The sequence below is a fragment of the Anser anser genome, assembly GCF_964211835.1.
Source record: "Anser anser genome assembly, contig: HAP1_SCAFFOLD_75, whole genome shotgun sequence".
Classification (NCBI taxonomy): Eukaryota; Metazoa; Chordata; class Aves; order Anseriformes; family Anatidae; genus Anser; species Anser anser.
In genome coordinates this window covers 747,344-767,818 of record NW_028153982.1, presented here as the reverse complement: position 1 = coordinate 767,818, position 20,475 = coordinate 747,344, and the positions used below count along the sequence as shown (strand labels likewise).

The 20,475-nt window shown below is 45.6% G+C and overlaps 1 long non-coding RNA gene across 1 annotated transcript; it reads right to left on the bottom strand.

Annotated features, from left to right (window-relative positions):
- Positions 1-11,440: 11,440 nt before the first annotated feature.
- On the bottom strand, positions 11,441-14,983 carry LOC310891053. The gene is made up of 3 exons (XR_014577404.1): positions 14,384-14,983; positions 13,584-13,646; positions 11,441-13,325 (listed from the first exon to the last, which is right to left on the bottom strand). It is a non-coding gene; the product is annotated as an uncharacterized lncRNA (long non-coding RNA).
- Positions 14,984-20,475: the final 5,492 nt, after the last annotated feature.

Here is a 20,475-nt window from a genome sequence, read left to right as displayed (position 1 = left end):
GCTGAATGCTGGTTGTCTTCCTCTCAGGCTTTTGTCCTTCAATTGTCCTTCAGCTCCCCCTTCCTCCTCGTTCGGGAGCCTCTGCGCCGGATTTCAGAAACTCTAGCAACATTCCCTGCAGTAGTCAGCACTTTTCCCTAAAAACCTGTTGTGGTTTAACCCGGCTGGCAGCTGAACACCACACAGCCATTCGCTCACCCTCCCCCCTCCCTCTCTGGGATGGGGGAGAGAAACGGGAAAGTGAAGCCGGTGAGTTGAGATAAAGACAGTTTATTAAGACAGGAATATAATAATAACAATAATAATAATAATAGTGATAATGATAATAGTATTAACAATAATAATGTGTAAGAAAACAAGTGATGCACAATGGAATTGCTCACCACCCGCGGACCGATGCCCAGCCTATTCCCGAGCAGCCGGCCCCCCCACCCCGGCCAGCCACCCCTATATATTGTTTAGCATGACGTCAGATGGTATGGAATACCCCTTTGGCCAGTTTGGGTCAGCTGTCCTGGGTCTGTCCCCTCCCAGCTCCTGCTGCACCCCCAGCCTGCTCGCTGGCAGGACAGAGCGAGAAGCCGAAAAGTCCTTGGCCTGGTGTAAACACTGCTCTGCAACAATTAAAACATCAGCATGTTATCAGTGCTCTTCTCATCCTAATCCAAAACATAGCACCCTACCAGCTACTATGAGCTACTTAACTCTGTCCTAACTGGAACCAGGACAGATATCCACCCCTTATTCCATACCATTTATGTCATGCTCAGGTTACACTCTGTCCAATACATTCTAATTAATCACCATTTTCATCTATGATATATAGCAATCATGGTAGTGATGACATACATTATTATATAATAATTAACATACTACAATTCAACTCATAGGCTATTCTCACCCAGTATCAAATCCCCTTGAGGTACACACCGGACCTCCCCATTCTTTTGCATTACCCACCAAGTGCATCCAGGTCCCTGAGCAAAAGCAATTCCACGAATGGGTTTGCCTTTTCCTGAGGCAGGAGTAGCCCGGACTGTTTTACCCAGCATGTTTCTTACGTGCACTACAGGAACTTTATCCCCTTCTACAGTGCGTAACAGGTTTGATTGGGCAGGTCCAGCTCGGTTGGCAGATCCCCTGGTATTGACTAACCAGGTGGCCTTTGCCAAATGTGTATCCCAATTTTTGAATGTCCCAGCACCCATTGCTTTCAGTGTAGTCTTCAACAGTCCATTGTATCGTTCAACTTTTCCAGAGGGTGGTGCATGATAGGGGATGTGATACACCCACTCAATACCATGTTCTTTGGCCCAAGTGTCTATAAGGTTGTTTCGGAAATGAGTCCCGTTGTCTGACTCAATTCTCTCTGGGGTGCCATGTCGCCATAAGACTTGCTTTTCAAGGCCCAGGATAGTGTTCCGGGCGGTGGCATGGGGCACAGGATATGTTTCCAGCCATCCGGTGGTTGCTTCCACCATTGTAAGTACGTGGCGCTTGCCGTTGCGGGTTTGAGGGAGTGTGATGTAATCAATCTGCCAGGCCTCTCCATATTTATATTTCAGCCATCGTCCTCCATACCAAAGAGGTTTTGACCGTTTGGCTTGCTTGATTGCAGCACATGTTTCACAGTCATGAATAACCTGTGCTATAGTGTCCATGGTCAGGTCCACCCCTCGATCACGAGCCCATCTGTAGGTTGCATCTCTACCTTGATGGCCTGAGGTGTCATGGGCCCATCGGGCTATAAATAATTCACCTTTATGTTGCCAGTCCAGGTCCACCTGAGCCACTTCAATCTTAGCAGCCTGATCCACCTGCTGGTGGTTTTGATGTTCTTCAGTAGCCCGATTCTTGGGCACATGAGCATCTACATGGCATACCTTTACAACCAGGTTCTCTACCCGGGCAGCAATATCTTGCCACAATGCCGCAGCCCAGATGGGCTTGCCCCTGCGCTGCTAGTTGTTCTGCTTCCATTGCTGTAACCACCCCCACAGGGCATTTGCTACCATCCATGAATCAGTATAGAGATAGAGAACTGGCCACTTTTCTCGTTCAGCAATATCTAAAGCCAGCTGAATGGCTTTCACTTCTGCAAACTGACTCGATTCACCTTCTCCCTCAGCAGCTTCTGCAACTCGTCGTGTAGGACTCCATACAGCAGCTTTCCATCTCCGATGCTTTCCCACAATACGACAGGACCCGTCAAGTGAACAAGGCATATTTCTTCTCATTTTCCGGTAGCTTGTTGTACAGTGGGGCTTCTTCAGCACGAACCACCTCCTCCTCTGATGATATCCCGAAGTATTTGCCTTCTGGCCAGTCCATAATCACCTCCAAGATTCCTGGGCGACTGGGGTTTCCTATTCGAGCCCGCTGAGTAATCAGTGCAACCCACTTGCTCCATGTAGCATCAGTTGCATGATGTGTAGAGGGGACCGTTCCTTTGAACATCCAGCCTAGTACCGGCAGTCGGGGTGCCAGGAGGAGCTGCTCTTCAGTACCGACCACTTCCGAAGCAGATCGAACTCCTTCATATGCTGCCAATATCTCCTTTTCAGTTGGAGTATAGCGGGCTTCAGATCCTCTGTATCCCCGACTCCAAAACCCCAGGGGTCGACCTCGAGTTTCCCCAGGTTCTTTCTGCCAGAGGCTCCAGGTGGGACCATTCTCCCCGGCTGCGGTGTAGAGCACATTCTTTACATCTGGTCCTGTTCGGACTGGCCCGAGGGCTACTGCATGAACTATTTCCTGCTTAATTTGTTCAAAGGCTTGTCGTTGCTCAGGGCCCCATTCAAAAGCATTCTTCTTACGGGTTACTTGGTAGAGCGGGTTTACAATCAGACTGTAATTTGGAATATGCATTCTCCAAAACCCCACGACACCTAGGAAAGTTTGTGTTTCTTTTTTGCTAGTTGGTGGAGACATAGCTGTTATTTTGTTGATCACATCCATTGGGATTTGACGACGTCCATCTTGCCATTTTATTCCTAAAAACTGGATCTCTCGTGCAGGTCCTTTAACTTTATTCTGTTTTATGGCAAAACCGGCCTTCAGAAGGATTTGGACTATTTTCTTCCCTTTCTCGAAAACGTCTTCTGCAGTGTCACCCCACACAATGATGTCATCGATGTACTGCAGGTGTTCAGGAGCTTCCCCCTGCTCCAGCGCAGACTGGATCAGTCCATGGCAAATGGTAGGGCTGTGTTTCCACCCCTGGGGCAGCCGATTCCAAGTATATTGGACTCCCCTCCAAGTGAAAGCAAACTGTGGCCTGCACTGTGCTGCTAGAGGGATGGAGAAAAATGCATTAGCGATATCAATTGTGGCATACCACTTGGCTGCCTTTGATTCCAGTTCATACTGGAGTTCTAGCATGTCCGGCACTGCAGCACTCAGTGGTGGCGTGACTTCGTTCAGGCCACGATAGTCCACTGTTAGTCTCCACTCACCATTAGACTTTCGCACTGGCCATATGGGACTATTAAAAGGTGAATGAGTCTTGCTGATCACTCCTTGGCTCTCCAGTTGACGAATTAGCTTATGGATGGGACTCAGGGAGTCTCGGTTGGTGCGATATTGCCACCGGTGCACAGTTGTGGTAGCGATCGGCACTTGCTGTTCTTCAACCCTCAGCAACCCCACAACAGAAGGGTCCTCTGAGAGACCAGGCAAAGTAGACAACTGTTTAATGTCCTCTGTCTCCAAGGCAGCTATGCCAAAAGCCCAGCAGAACCCTTTTGGGTCCTTGAAATATCCTCTTCTAAGATAGTCTATGCCAAGGATGCACGGAGCATCTGGGCCAGTCACAATACGGTGCTTTTGCCACTCATTGCCGGTTAGACTCACTTCAGCCTCCAATACAGTTAACTGCTGGGATCCCCCTGTCACACCATAAATACAGATGGGCTCTGGCCCTGTATAGCTTGATGGCATTAGAGTACATTGTGCACCGGTGTCTACCAAAGCCTTATACTTCTGTGCGTCTGACGTGCCAGGCCATCGAATCCACACAGTCCAATAAACTCGATTGTCCCTTTCCTCCCCCTGTCTGGAGGCAGGGCCCCTCTAGTCCTGGTCAGAATCTTCGTTTCTGTGTCTAAAGGACTGCCTGCTGGAAGTTGGAGCAGCAAACTTTTCAGAGAATTCCTTTTTCCCAATTGTTTTCCTTTGCAATTCACGTACCCGTGCCTCTAGGGTCGCAGTAGATTTTCCATCCCATTTTCTCATGTCCTCTCCATGGTCACGTAGGTAAAACCACAGGGTGGCGCGGTGTGTGTGCCCACCATATTGTCTTCCTTGCATAGATGAATGTTTACCCCTAATAGCTGAGACACTGGTTTGTACAGGTGGGGAGGAAAATAATCTCTCTTCAAGTTGGTGGATCTTTTCAGAAAGTTTCTCCAAAGTATTCTCTTTTAGCTGGTGGACACTGGTTCGTGCAGGTGGAGGGGAAGATAAATTCTCTTTAAGTTGGTGGACCTCTTCAGAGAGTTTCTCCACAGCCGAGACACAGGCCTGTAGGGAAGAGGAGAGATTTCCTTCGTACTGCCGGAGTAATTTAGCCACTTCATTCACTGGGGGATTTTCCTCCGCTTTCCAGGCTATTATTGCCAATGAGCTGGCATATGATGATGGTGCACTCCGTACAAACTTCCGCCACATAGGTGGTGTACACTGGACTGCATCTGGATCTGCGGATGTTTGTGCGTCGTCTAGGTCCTTATAAATTACTTCCCGTACGGCCAATTCCCTCAGGTACTGAATTCCCTTCTCCATGGTGGTCCATTTGCCTGGTAGACATACAAGTTCTTCCTTGAAGGGATACCTTTCCTGCACAGCTGACAGGAGACGCCTCCAGAGACTGCGAGATCGTGCTCCATCTCCAATTGCTTTGTCAATGCATGCGTCCCTAGCAAGGGATCCCAGCCACCTGGCTTCCTTGCCCTCTAATTCCACATAATTGGCTCCAGTGTCCCAGCACCGGAGCAGCCAGGTGACAAGCTGCTCACCTATACAGCGACCAAAATCTTTTCGCACATCTCGTAGCTCACGCTGGTATAGAGTCCGGGTAGTTACTGTTGATTTTTCGACATCCCCATCCTCATCTTCAGTCTCCTGCACCTTTGATGGCCCAGCCTCGTCTTCACTATGCCCAGACTTAGCAGAAGACTGTTTGCGTTGTAAACGACCTGAGCCTCTATACCATTTCTTCACCTTGTCTACAGGGGCAACTTGCACTGCTACAGCTCGTTTCTCTAACCCAGACACAGGGTCTGCCACAGGGGTTGGAATACCCTCTGCGGGGTCAACTTGCACTGCTACAGCTCGTTTCTCTGACCCAGACACAGGAGTGGGAGCAGCTGCAGGAGCTGGAGCTGCTGCAGGGGCTGGAGTGGCTGCGGGAGCTGGAGCTGGAGCGGCTGCAGGGGCTGGAGCGGCTGCAGGAGCTGGAGCTGGAGCGGCTGCAGGAGCTGGAGCGGCTGCAGGAGCTGGAACTGGAACGGCTGCAGGAGCTGGAACTGGAGTGGCTGCAGGAGCTGGAGCGGCTGCAGGAGCTGGAGCGGCTGCAGGAGCTGGAACTGGAGCGGCTGCAGGAGCTGCAGCTGGAGTGGCTGCAGGAGCTGGAGCGGCTGCAGGAGCTGCAGCTGGAGTGGCTGCAGGAGCTGGAGCTGGAGCGGCTGCAGGAGCTGGAGCGGCTGCAGGAGCTGGAACTGGAATGGCTGCAGGAGCAGGAGCGGCTGCAGGAGCTGGAGCGGCTGCAGGAGCTGGAGCTAGGTTGCTAGTAGCATCAATTGCAGCTCGATAGGCACAAGCCAGACCCCAGCACGCTACAGTGATTTGTGTCACTTTGGAACTGCCAGAGTCATGACACCTTTTTTTCAAGCATTCTGCCAGCTTTTTAGGATTTTGCAGTTGTTCAGGGGTGAATGTCCAAAACACTGGAGGTGACCACTGCTCTAGAAACCTGCCCATATCCTCCCACACTCCCTGCCACTCGCAACTATCCCGCCTCAAGACAGATCTCCGGATGAGATTCCTAAGTAGTTGTTTAACCCTCAACAAAACCTGAAGCGCATTCAGGAGACATAACAACAAGAGCAGGCTGGTCTGAGTATCCCAAGGATATTCAACATCTCGGAGAACCACCGTAACTAGCTCGGGGGATAAGAGGGTGGTGGTGAAGGAGAAAGGGAGAGTGAACAGGTAGGGAAACATGTCTTCCCCTGTCCCCTTCACAGATGGGCTCCCTAACGAAAACAGGCAATAGGTGTAATTGCTAATAGTTTCCGAGATATGGTTTCCAAAGTATAGAGTCGACGTCAGTGCTGAGTACAAATACCAGGTTAAAGTCGTGACCAGATATTTCATCATTTCATAAGCCATTGTTACACCGCACAGTACCATAACAATCTTAAACTAGGGCCCGGAAAGGATAAACAGTGCAACAGGCAGCACATACAGAAAGTAACGCACCATAAAACTCAATTTGGAATACAGGTATAGCAGACTGGAGATTAAGGCAATCAACATCGTGACTAGCAACTATTTAGCAGGTCCAATACTTATACCAATATTAGTTTAACACACTCTGGTCAGATTTGTCGATATCTCAACCCTTCGTGCCCCACGTTGGGCGCCAAAAGGACTGTTGTGGTTTAACCTGGCTGGCAGCTAAACACCACACAGCCGTTCGCTCACCCTCCCCCCTCCCTCTCTGGGATGGGGGAGAGAAACAGGAAAGTGAAGCCGGTGAGTTGAGATAAAGACAGTTTATTAAGACAGGAATATAATAATAACAATAATAATAATAATAGTGATAATGATAATAGTATTAACAATAATAATGTGTAAGAAAACAAGTGATGCACAATGGAATTGCTCACCACCCGCGGACCGATGCCCAGCCTATTCCCGAGCAGCCGGCCCCCCCACCCCGGACAGCCACCCCTATATATTGTTTAGCATGACGTCAGATGGTATGGAATACCCCTTTGGCCAGTTTGGGTCAGCTGTCCTGGGTCTGTCCCCTCCCAGCTCCTGCTGCACCCCCAGCCTGCTCGCTGGCAGGACAGAGCGAGAAGCCGAAAAGTCCTTGGCCTGGTGTAAACACTGCTCTGCAACAATTAAAACATCAGCATGTTATCAGCGCTCTTCTCATCCTAATCCAAAACATAGCACCCTACCAGCTACTATGAGGGAAAATTAACTCTGTCCTAACTGGAACCAGGACAAAACCCCTTTGTTCTCTTATCACCTAGACCCGGGCCTCAATGTTAACCCTTCAAATCCCTTAGTGACACGAATTGCTGGACCATTCCTTACAAAAGGAAGGATAAAATATGTTGAGGAGCAATGGCACACGCGAAAGCCCAGCGCCGCGGGCAGAGGCAGCGAAGGTTGACGGCAGAACAGTGCTCGGTTTGAACACGGAGAGGGAAAGCGAGGGGAAGGTGGCCGAAGCCGGCCGCAGTCTCTGAGCTCTCCTCCTCCTGATTGTTTTCTCTCAAAGCCATTTCTGTCTGTGTGCGGGCACCCGGAGCCGGCAGAAGTCCCCGTGAAGTCCTTCGGCAGGACGGAGGGCTGCGTGGGCTCCAGTGAGAGAGGGAGTTAGGAGAATCTTATCAAGTAGAGATAGAGCGCTGACGGCATTAAACTAGGATGCTTCTTAGTGTCTTTGCTAACTATGGTGCATTGTGCCAATTAACTAAAGCAAGAAGCCTTGGGCTCCTTACCAAGGTCAGTCTCCTAATAAGAGAGTGAGACTCTTAAGAAACTGGGAGAAACTGGTCCTGCAGGTGCACAAGAGCCAAGGAGCAACTGAGTCTGTGCAAAGACAAGAGGTCAACTAGCGGTGACGAGGAAGAGTCATCAATCTTCATGCCCACGACCTCCCGTGCTGCCCAGCGCTGAATAAACATACCTACTTTACAATCTCACTGATTGTGGAGTCCCTTTTCCGCAAGTCACTAGCAGCGGTTTCTTCCGCAGAGGTTTTCCCAGAGCCGCTTCAAAGCTTCCCTCGCGGAGCTGGGGCGTCGCAGGGGGTCGTCAAAGCACGCACGCGCACACACACACACACGCACACACACACACACACAGGCGTTGTTGTCCAAACAGAAAGTATTTACAACAAATTCGACAAGCGGTTTTCCTCTGCCAGCAGCAAATGCCTGAGGGCCCCTACAGCTTCACAAATCATAGCACAAAGAGCCTAAAGTTCCTCTAAAATTTAGGGAAATGATTCAAAATAGATCTGCTAGGGGAAAACGATCACTGGCGGCAGGGTACACAATACACGCGAGTCTCAGCTCTCCTCCGCAGGGTCAGTGCGCACGCCCAAGTGCGACGCTGATGGCACCCGAACATTTGCTGTAGCAGGCAGCAGAGCCAGCAGCTCAGGGGAGCAATTTTAAAAACCAGGAGGCACTTAAACCAACCCTTAATTGACCCAGTTACTGCAGGAGAGTCCCGACTACTCGCCCTGGAGTCCTACTGTCACCAGCAAAAAGCACCAACCAAAGCTTGGGGGAACTTTGGTACAGCACAAGAGAAGGGAGTGGGGGTAGTGTAGCCGTATCGCAGAGCTGCTGCTTTTCACACCATTTTATCATCCCTGATAATTGAAAGTAAGGCCGGGTGGGCTGACCCCACCACCACCACTCCTGGCAGCATGTTTGGTCCACAACGCTAGAATAATTATTTTGCTCCCTCCCGCCCCTACAGCTTCATCATCTGAAAAGATTACAGTCAAAACAATGGCATACACAAATAAAAGTCAAGAGTTGACATAGTAACTCCGGGATTTGGGTATCAACTGTCCGAGAAATCAGAACACCCAGGCTTCACAATGTGCCCAACATCGAGCTGTGCCAAGGGGGGGCGGAAGGAAGAAGCTTTCCGTTTAAGCCTTCAGAGCATCGCTCCATCACTACGTCAATTCACAGCCACCACAGCGTGCCGATGGACATCTTTCTGTGCCAAAAGAAACAAGTGTTTTGTCCTCTTGATATCAAAGGTAGCCACCTATAGTTACGGAACCATGCACAAGACCTTAACTCTGACCAGCAGGAAAACTTAGGACAACTGAGTGCAGATCCTGCCAATTTCTACCAGTTCCAACTGTGCTTTAAGTCTCATTGCAAAGCCTCAGTTAGAAAAAGGATCACCTCGGGGTATCCAACAAGAAGAAGAGTTTTTTTTTGTTGTTGTTTTTTTTTTTTTTTTTTTAGTATACCATAGGACTATGCAGTTCAATCATCAATCATCTTGGAAAGCTCAAGGAGGAGGTCATCCTCATCCTTCCCTGGGTCCAAGTCGAGCTCGGCTTCCAGTATGCCGTCTGAGAGTTCCCAAAGTAGCATCTCTAAATCCTCGTCTACAGATACGGGCGCGTTGCCTGTGGAACTCAGCCGGCGTGTCCTTGCTTCTTCTAGCTGGGAAGAAGCTGAAGTCGAGCTTGAGAACTCCATTGGCTCCACGGATTCTACCTGGCTTCCAAGATGTGCTTCAGGTCTTGGCAGAGCAAGGAAGAGAACAATCAGTATATGCCATTTCTTAACGGGAAATCCCTTTTCTGCAAACCGGCTCTTAAAACCGTAGCCAACCCCTCCTGCACTTCAATCTTACCCAGGGATTGTTATTCAATTAACCCAGGGCTACATTTAGAGCCCAATATATTAGCAGGTACATTTTTCAGTTTGGGGGTTTCACTGTGAAGCCAGAGCACCCGGAGTCTAGCAAAGATGGTTCAATTTTTGTAGCAAGAGGCACTTTGCCACCTTGCTTAATTTTCCTGTAAAAATGTTAAGAAGTCTCCATCTGCAAATATCTGTTTACTAAGTTAGTCATTTTTCCCACGGCACACTCAGCAGAGTTTGCTCCCCACTACAGGAAGCTGATCTGCAGCCATCACTTCCCTCTGCTCTCCCTGCACTCTTGTCACCTTGTATGTTTGTTCGGGTGGCATTCTTGAGGACCAAAAGGCAGAGGACACTACTCATCATTTATCACCTCACAAGGAAGTAGAAGAACTTCACCTCATCTTCATTTAGGTATTCAGACAGAGCAAGAAGTCACTGGAAAGCTGTACCGACTTGCAGCATTTAAAGAAAGTAAGTCTAATTAAGCATTCCTTCTAGCTGCTAGAAAGTCATTTCACGTGACTTATTCCTCTGATGGATTTGGGCTTTAATTATCTCAGAACCCTCCTTTTTTCCCCACCTGTGACAGAACTTATGTTTCACTGGGGATATACACCGATTGAGAAAAAGAACAAGTTGTGGTCATCACCTGTTTTGGGGATTTTCTTCAAGTCTGGTGGCTGGGACGTGCTCCAGCGTGGCTGGAACAGCCTAGAAAGCAGCAAAACAGTGTTTAGGACTCATGGGTAAAAGATTCCTTACTAGCTTTTTCCTCCATGCTGCTTCTCCTCTGGCATTGCGGAGCCTTAGCCAAAATACAAAACCAAGGTGCTCCTGAAGAAAGTTAATATTCACTTGGAGGTTACTAATGATCTTGTGTCTTTTAAGAACACAGCATTAATGGACAAAATCCTCCACACCAGAGAAATCACAGAATCACAGACGACTAAGTAAATAGTGCCATTAATCTAATAAATATGGAAGGGTACTACAAGAATTCTCTAGGCAGCTACTGGATTTAAAAGGAAACAGAAGGCCTGTAGAACATTTGAGTTTTCCATCTTTTCTCCTAGAGGAGGGTATAAATTTTACAAGGGATCCATTTCTGCATTAGCCCCTGTCCTTACCATAGCTGCTTTTTTGGCTGGAGGTCCCATTGTGTCAGCGTCGGAGGCAGTCCGTGGTTTCACAGCTGCTACAGCAGAGGGAAAACTGCCAGGTGCCTTACGTTTCAGTGCCTTCTTCTTGGGGGAAGCGACTTTCCCATCCCAAGGCTTCGCAAACATGTTAAAGTTGGCTAGAGTAAAAGGAAGAGAGAACTGATACAGTCTTGCTCTGCCTCATGAAAAATCCACGTTCTCTTCCTCATTTCCACGGCCCTTCTACACAGTTAACTGTATTTGGCCAGCAGAATTACACTGCCATTGCCTGGATTCTCAGCAATATCTTCCACATAGTAAACTCCGTCTACCAACAATCCATACAAAGGAACAAAGAAAGTGAATGGCTACAGTAAATCATAATCCAGGACGAGGGAAACTCAGACACAGAGCGATCCCAAGTGCAAGCAATACTCTAAGACGTTGTATGAAGTCTAGTAAGATTCACAAATGTTGACAGCTTTTGTATTTAAAGTCTTGCTCCCTCTAGGAAAGGAAAAGCAGCAGGTATAGTAAGACAAGAGAGTGTATGCAACTGTTGTACCAGCTTCCTCTCCCCTGCAGTGATGTCCCACAAAATTTATTAAGTTGTTCCACAAAATCCAAATTTGTAGAGTCATATTCTAGTCTCCCATTCCTGACCTAACGTCTGGCTGGCAGGAGAAGAAACGAAAGAAAGCTGGGTACTTGTTTTCTTTGTGTGTTTATTTCCTCGTGTCCCGTGAGACAGAGAGAAAGGCTACAATGTGCAGTGCATGCAGCCTTTAAGCCCTCCTTATCTCCCTCACACAATCTCATTTTACAAAGCTGATATAATGTTAACAACGAGGCCTTTGATCCTCTGTCATTTTTGACAGAAACTGGCCCCCCACATTAAGATGCTGATGCATGCTTTACAAACACATACACGTGTCAAGCTAAGCAACACATGCCAAAGAGGAAGGTGAACTTGAACTCAACACAGGGAGGACTTCATACCATAAACAGATGGCAGAAAAAAACAGAATACCAAAATTAGACTAAAAAGCCCCTCAATGTGTTAATTTTCTAGTGGGAAATACAGAATACCATCACGTAATTAACGAAAACAGACATGGTTGCACGTTCTGGCCCTTCTTTGCCTTTGAACTTTGTAGCCTTAAACTCTTTTATCCTCCGCATTGAAGGAAAAAGCAAAGCAGATCCTGAGCAAATGGAACTTGCTCAATATGGGAAGCACCTCACCGGGGCAGGTATTAAAGCATCTTATTACCTGATAGCTTTGTGTTCCATAACGATTTCTGCCCGGCTGGGGCAGGTCCAGGTTGTGCTGGGGGAGCTGGCACATTTCCTCCACTCTGCTGCATCCGCAGAGCTTTCTCGCGCTTTATTTCTTCCAGGGTTTTAACACGCACTTCTCCTTCTGGCTTGGCTTTACCTGCCGGCTCCTTCGACTGCACTTTGCTGGGCCCGGAAAGAGTGAGCACACTCTGCTTCTTGGGCTCACCCTCAATTTTTGCCCCTGCGCTGGGATCTTTGGTTTTACCATGCCATTCAGCCTGGGCTTTGGCTTGACTTTCTCGAAGAGCTCTCTCACGATGGATTTCCTCCAGTGTTTTCACATGGATCTCTCCCTTTGGCTTAGCAGCCTTCCCTGTCATCATCAAGAAATGAGAAGCACCAGCATTTAAAGAGAGTCCAACAATAGTTTAAGTCTCCAAAATTTGTCACAGTACTAAGGAAAACTAAGCCTGAGCGTTCCCAATAACCCATCTTAGGACAATAGCCTAACATTCTCCTCCTCCTCTGAGCCACTTGTTGTATTTTGAAGACCAGCCCTATCCAGAGAGAGTTGCTACACAGAAATGCTAGTTTACTTGATTACTTTTTCAGACTGCATTTCAAATTCCTGCTCCCGGCAGTGGCTCTATTCTAATTGTATATGATGGTTCACAGAAGCAGCTTAAAACCTTGACAAGGCACAAGCGGAAAATAAACACACACCTAGAGGCAGATTTCTGATAGTGGCTGTCAGAAGAGCTTCAGCACTCGAGCAAGAGGAACCAGTTCTTTGTTTTCATTTGAATTCCTTTTTAGGGCTGTATGAAAACGGTCTAAGTTCACGGAAAGGAAGAAGGAGAAAGTATATTTAATAGCCAGTTGTTACCTTTCGCAGTACTAGTCCGTTGAGAAGGTAATCCTAGTCTCTCCTTCACAGACTTGGGAACTTGAACTGCAAAACAGAAAAAGACCAAATTAGGGAGGCTGCATAAACGTCAACTTTGTGTTCACATTCAAAAACAAGGCAGGAAAGGTAACTTTGAATCCCGGTGATTAAGACCTCAGCCAACATGCAAAAAGAAACATCGCAGGAAAAGGACAAACAGAGAGCCTAAATACAAAACCCGTGAATCACATCCAGATGCCTGTTTAGTAGCTGTACCTCTCTTTGGTGCTTTGTCAGCATTTCCCGGAACCTCCACCTTCTTCCCCAGCCTTTCAGCAAGGCTGCGCTTCACGGGAAGGGCGCTTACATCAGCTTCAGACAGAGAAAACAAGGAATATTTTAAGAACATTTCTTTGCAGGAAGATTTGAGAACAGTCAACCACAAGCTTCTATTTTTCAAGCATATTTTCATAAAATTGCCTTTCAGCTGCTAAATGGTTTTTTTGCCATTTCTGCAGTCAACACAGATCTCCACTGCAACGCATTTTCCTCTCACACGTCAAAAATACTCTTCGATGCAGTCATATAGAGAAGGCGGCACCTAAATAACAGCTCATAAAAAGTTCTTACCCACGGAGGCTTTCCGTTTTCCTTGTTTCTCAGCAAGATCTAGTCGAACCACAGGTTCCTCCCCTAAAACAAAAGTAAAATTTTTCTATTTCGTAGAGACCAGTAGCCAATAGAAATAGTATACTGTTAGCCCATGTCCAAAAAAACCCAGCAAGACACTGTTTTGACAGCTAAACCACACAAACTCATATTACAACTATAATTAACTTAGAAAAAGTATCCATAGTCTCAGTGTTTGCCTCAAATTCCAGCTGAATGTAGTCGAGAATGAATCTGAGTCTGCCTGACAGCTATACTTTGTGCAGAACAGAGCTGCATAAGCAAGCAGAATATTATTAGGTACAAATGCTGAGAAATATTCCTTTCTAAGGTGAATGTCTATGAGTAAAAGTACTTCTTCACTTCTTTCCCTTTCAAAGGAATTTGCACAACTCTAAACAATATAATTTATACACAGACTCCTATCGCACTACGGTCCACACGTGCCACTGTCAGCCTCTTTAAAGCTTCAGAAATTGCTTCTTACATAGCACTGTCCTCTAGAGCTCTTTCTTCTCATTACTCTCCTGTTTTTCAGTTATCCCCCTATTTGCATACTGACACATTTTTTTCTTTCTCCTGCTACTGCACTTAACCTGAGCACCAAAGCTTTCCAGTACAACCAGGGACTTTCAGCATAAAAGCATGTTTTGAACAGAAGGCGGCAGCACCAGGAGGCTAACAGGGGTGAATTGCCTTCCTTCTTGCTTAACCTTCCAGTTTAGGAGTAATGAAATCAAAACAAAAGCATTAATTATTACCTTCCTCTGTAGACAGTGTCACAGTTCTCACCACTGTCCGGACATTTTCCTTTTCCGGAGCAGGAAAAATCATAGAATCGACGGGAGGAAGAGAAGATCTTGAAGGACCTTCTGCTCAGAGCAAGCAAAACATAAGGAAGTTTACCAAACAGAAAAAACTATCACGAAGAACAAAAAACTGTAATTATTCATTACTGTCAAACATACAGTGACCAGAGCATGCAAATAAGAGAGGTGACTAATTTGCCTCTGGTTGCCCTTGGAATTCCCATCTAGAATACCAGCTGGCTGAGAATCAGGTTGCTCGATGCCCCCAGCTAAACATGGAAGTCTATCCCTCAAGCAGCTCCCAGCCACCATCACCTGCCATTCTGAAGCCAATCAAATTTCACTTCTTTGGCAAATAGTTGGATTCACCAAAGCATAGCCAGCTACCCGGTATTACTGGAAGAATTTTTTTTTGAAAGAAAAATCATCACACAGGATGAAGGTGAAGAGGGTAAGAAAGTAGGGAATATTAACTCACCACCGTGTCTCTTAGTTTTTTCCTTCATTTTCTGCAATTTGATTTCTTCAAGTGTTTTTATTCCAAAATTCAGACCGTCCTCTGAAAACAGAAAACAGTTAATGAGACTAAGGCTTAGAGGCACTCACTGAGGACCACAGATCCTCAGGCTTCTTAGTGCTCAGGAACTTTCAGAAGTATTTAGAATAAAGCCTGTCAACACTCCTCACAAGTCAAACAACCATAGAATCAATGGCATTTTGCCCCTCCTTTCACCCTTCAGGGTAAAAACTGTAGTTTTAATTTTAATCCATTTACGTGATATTAGATCCCTCTATCGTTAGATATGGCTTTCAACAGTGGTTGCCAGGCTGCACGTGCAGCCATTTAAACTCCATGCTGTGACCCTGTTTTGTTCTCCAAAAGGAAAGAAAAGGAGTTCAACTTTCTGACCCAATGGGCACATGATGGTATCAGGGAGAAATGAGATCATGGAAATAACCGAGTCCATTCAGCACCCCTACATTCTGTTGTGTTTTTACGCCACATTGCTTTTGAGTTAATTGTCAAGTTCTCCTTCCGATTTATCCTACTACAGGTGCTGGAATACCTTGTTTAGCAGTAGTAGCACTGGCTTTCCGAGTGGAAATCATCCGTAATCCATTTTGGCCTTCCTCAGCTGGTTGCTGGACGGGAGTTTTAGTTTCTTCTCCTTCCGCAGAAAGCTGGTCTGAAGGGGAAAAATCTATTCAGTTATGCATAGGCCAGATTGTTCGTGATTATGTAGCTCATGCAATGACACTTCAGTCCATGGTTCCTGTAAAAAAGCTTTTTTTTTTTTTTTTTTTTTTAATACAGCTACACTGACCTGATGAACTCGTAAGTAGACTACCCTAGGACAAAACATCTAGGACTCTAGATTCTCTCTGCAGCTTTAACTACTACACAACATATTACTCTTCAGACAAAAAAAAAGGAATTTCCTTCCTAGTTTCACATAGAGCTTTACACAACAGACCAACTAAAGCCAAGAGGGGTTCTAAGCTTTCCTCCAACATTTCAGGTTCTGTCCACTGACTGCCAGACAAAGCCACCAGTGACCTGACCAGACTGCCTGCCCTATCGCTAGTCAGACCTCAGGTCATCTGTGATTTATACATTGATTTACAGCACAAATTCCTTCCAAGAACCAAAGACTTACACAATCATTTACAGCACAAATTCCTTCCAAGAACCAAACCATGCTCACCATCATCATCTTCATCATCATCTGCAGCATTGATTACAACTGGAGGGTGTGTAGGGCTTGGGACATTTTCCGAGTTTTCCACTACTTCAGGCTACTTCAGCAGGTTATTTATTTATTTATTTATTTTTAACTGTATTGAACCTCTCAAGTAAGCTAGGAGCAGACTAGGAACAACTGAGGACTTGTTAGAGTGTGCCTTTTCACCTGGACTCATGTTACTTTGAATAAATTAACAAGGATAGCTGGTGATAATTTGTGATTTAAGGAAAATCCAGATACGTGAGAGAAAGAGCAGCGTTAAAGCAGTTAAATTCCTGCATTCCTAAGTGCTCTCTCTAGCCAGTTTCTGAACGCTTCTGTTCTGTGGCTAGGATTTGGTCCGCTTGACCACAAGATCACTAGTAAAACAAGGATGCCGTCCAGTCAAACCTTCAAATGAATGTAACTTACCTAAGGTCTACCGTTTGCTATCAAAGCAGGTAGCTTTGTCCTAATATTCTGTACAGTTGACCAATTTTAGCACGGAACTGAAATGCAGTCAGTTTAATGGGAGGGCTTTGGAAGCTGCCTTCAACAGTCAGTTCAGCCCTGTAGTCAGAGAGCAGATCAAGCCATGTGCAGGGTTGTGACTTCTCTCTTTAGAAAGAAAACCACTGAGCCAGACAGTTCCATGTTGAGTATCACAACAGGGAATGACATTTCTTCCCTTTGTCTTTCAGATGCAGAGCTTACTGATGGAAGCCTTCAATACTCAGACTAAACCTACCATCAAAACCGACGACCTTTTTACCGTCCAAACCAACCATTTTTCCATCAAACCCAACAACTTGGGTTTTGAAATGAAACTGGTAAGCCACAAGTCTTTATTGAATCTATTTTGCAGTGAAAGGGTTTTCTCTGTAACCTGATCATTTAAACTGTTGTGCTTAAAAGAAGGTCACTTGCAAGAGCGGTTATAATCCATGCTATAAAATCGAATCATCCTCTGGAAAGGGAAAAAAGGAGCAATTATCTTGCATGCACTCTTGATAAAGGAGGAGCTACACAATGGTATATAGTTTCACACTTTGTTTTTGAGAATGTCCAGGCTTAAGTAACAGCTCTTGATGATAAATGAAAAGATTAATACGCAGTGGATTTACACAGAACATTACGTTTTTAACAATGATCGATACAGAGTATTTGTCATGCATATCACCTGTGTACACCAAGAAATACTTATTTCAATATATATCTGTACAGTATTTACATTTTATATTTAAACTCTAACTCAAAACTTTTTCCAAGAAAATACAGAAATGAAACTGGTAAGCCACAAGTCTTAATCTGCAGCATTTGGTCTACAACAGACCTGGCTTTTCCAGCAAGCGTATCTACATAGATATGTAACAAATCTTAAAAATAGGCATTGTTTTTATATATGAAGCATTATAAATGCTGCTTGGTTTATAAAGCTTCGGTTTTGTACCCGTTTAAAACTCTTCAAAATGTCAAGTGATTTAGAGCTTACTTTGTCAGAATATTTTATAATGTAAGTCAGTCCAGGGGAGTTTAACTATTATATACAGTTCTCTCCCTAGATTGCACTGGCAACGGGGCAGCAATTTAATGCTAGAAATAATATACTTCCTGCTACGATCTCCTCAGTTACATGTTACTCTAAATAATTATTTCTGCAGGGTATAAGAACTTCAAATACAGCAAACGAACTCTCAAGGCATTTCCTTTGTGCTTACAGGTAGACACCGTCGCCTGGCTGGATAAACAGATTTTCTTGAAGGTGTTATTTCAGCATATAAGAATTGATTAAAAAAAAAAAAAAAAGTGCTTCATGGCTTATTGGTTTTGTAATCTCACAGTTCTCCAGGAACACTTGATTTGCTGCATTTCACCATTACGCTCGTCAGTAGCACTGATTCTGGTTTATCACTATTTGCATTACAAATCTCCTTGTCCAAAGCCTAAACTGATGTATGCACTGCTTGAAAACAAAATTTGAAGTTGCAGAGCAGAAGACTCAAGTCATTAGGTTAGCAGCTGCGTAACCATACTGCTTTCCAAATATAAGATGTAGAGCTTATTGAGTTTCTATGAAGAGTTTAAATGGCTCCCATTAAGCAAAGATGTCCCCACACTGATACTTCCTCTTAAGCAAGGATTCTACCTCCTTTGGCTGAGGCTTGCTCCCTTACATTCGAACATTCATCCAAGTAGCCTGCAATTCCACATTCGTGGGGGAAAGTCTATAGAATAGAAAAGGTTCCTCCAGTCTCTTCCTCTCAGCCTTTTTTTGAAGCATGCAATAAAGCAAAACATTCACAGGCTGACCTTCCATGCAAAACAAGGCAACTTAGTAAGACAGGAACCGCAAAACTGATTGCTCTTTAAAGTTAAAATGAGATTTGAAATAGATCAAGTTAGCAAGTGGTGTTAAGTCTGTAAGTAAGTCTGTTTTTGCCAGTGCAGCACAGTTCCCTATCATGTAGCCAGAGCTGCTTCTGTAGCTCCAAGAAGCAAAACTGCTTTGACAAAATACTGTGTCATGAAAGCATTCGTTGGTGCGGTAGGCACAGCTCAGGTTCAACAAGTTTCTGAAAAAATGAGTACTAACAGAAGCAGCAGCGTCCAAAGAAACACTTTATGTCCCCACTGCAAAATGAGGGGCTTTACCTTGAGTGTTATGCACACTGTCAATAGAAAAGCACCGTAACAGAATCTGCCATGGCAGTTTGTATGTTACTGAAAGACCATCAGAGTGGGACTGCAGAAAGATCTTTCAGAAGTTCCAAAAAGCATGTGGGGGTGGGAGTATAGTTGTGTTAGATAACACAATCTTAGATAAAGATTTTGGTCTTAACGTAAAAGTAAGGGCGTCTACCGATTTCTTCAACTCCAACAACTGAAGCACAAGTCTGAAAAATCGCCTTTAAGAATGCAATGAAAATATTTAACTCTTCTGTATGTTCATAGTTTGTTGTCAAGCAAAGGAATGAATGCTGATGCCTTAACTATCAAGAGCTGTAGCTTACAGAAGGACTACACCTTCCTGGTTTTTTCCCTTTAAAAACGTTAAATGCATGTGAAATTATTTGGGGGTGTTTTCACATGCAAAGCCTAATGCGATGCGTGCAAGCCCTGTCATCTTCTTCCTTTAGTAGTGTCGCATTAAGGGGTGTAGCCGATTGACCGTTACGGGTGCGGTCGGCTTCAGGGTACTGAACTATCACGGCCACGGATCCACCACCAACGCAGCACGCCCTCGCTCTAGTCGCGTTCAAGGAGAACTGTCACGGCCAGGAACAATGCAATTAAGTGCAGTTTATTACGGCAACAGATACACAGGTCCTTTGGATTGCCAGTGATAAATTCACTGTCTGCAAAAGCAAGCTAGCATGCATGAAATGCACAGGTACACGGCCTAGGTATTAAGATGTTAAAAAGCATAAAGACGCTAGAGATTTCTAAGTTTCCGTGGAGACGCCTGGTATAACCAAGCGTTCAGATCTTACCTCGCAGCATCCCAGTGGGCGGGGGGGGGGGGGGGATGAGAGGCTCAGCCTGTCGACTGATGTCAGAAGGTATCCTTCGTGACAGTATCTCCCCCAACATTCCCTTTCTCTTAAGCCAATTGATATTATTTTCTATCTTTTAGGTGGAGCTTGAGTGACTCCAGTCATGCGTATCTTGGTTGTGATTGGTAGAAATTACCTCGCTTGCGTTTAAAGGTACAGGCTCCGAGAAATTCAGAGGATGTGCTCAGTGAGGGGTGGTTGCACCTTGGAGGCGGGTAGCTTTTGGGATGGAGGGGTGCTTATAATGCCTAGTCATTTAAGGCAATTACTCCACAAGGAGAAGCAAGGAAGAGAAGGGATAAAAGGGAAAAAACAAGAAGGAGAAAACCAGCTCCAGACTGACCTATAGTAACCTTTTGCTCATTAAGGGTCATTAAGGGTTAACACATTAGAAATCACACCTGTCAAAATGCTAATCCTTGCTAATGTGGGATTCGGTGTGTGTCCCCCTCCTCCTGTACCCCCTCCCCCCCGGTGTTCCTCTGTAATGCGCAAGCTCAGTAGAGATAAGTTAGGTGAGCTGTAATAACCAATCAAAAGGAGCCAAAGAGAGAGTTTTCACAAATTTCCTGTGTATGAATGACGGTGATTCGAGTCAGAGGTGTGCTTGCTTTGTGAAAGATAGCCAAGTACCTGACTCTGCAGAGTTCTGTAATTAATTATGTAATTAAAAGACCTTGGTGTGCATTCCAACTCTGGGTGAATAATTGGCGCGGTGCACTGGGCACGAACCTGCGGATAACATCTGTACTCAGTGTGATGCCTA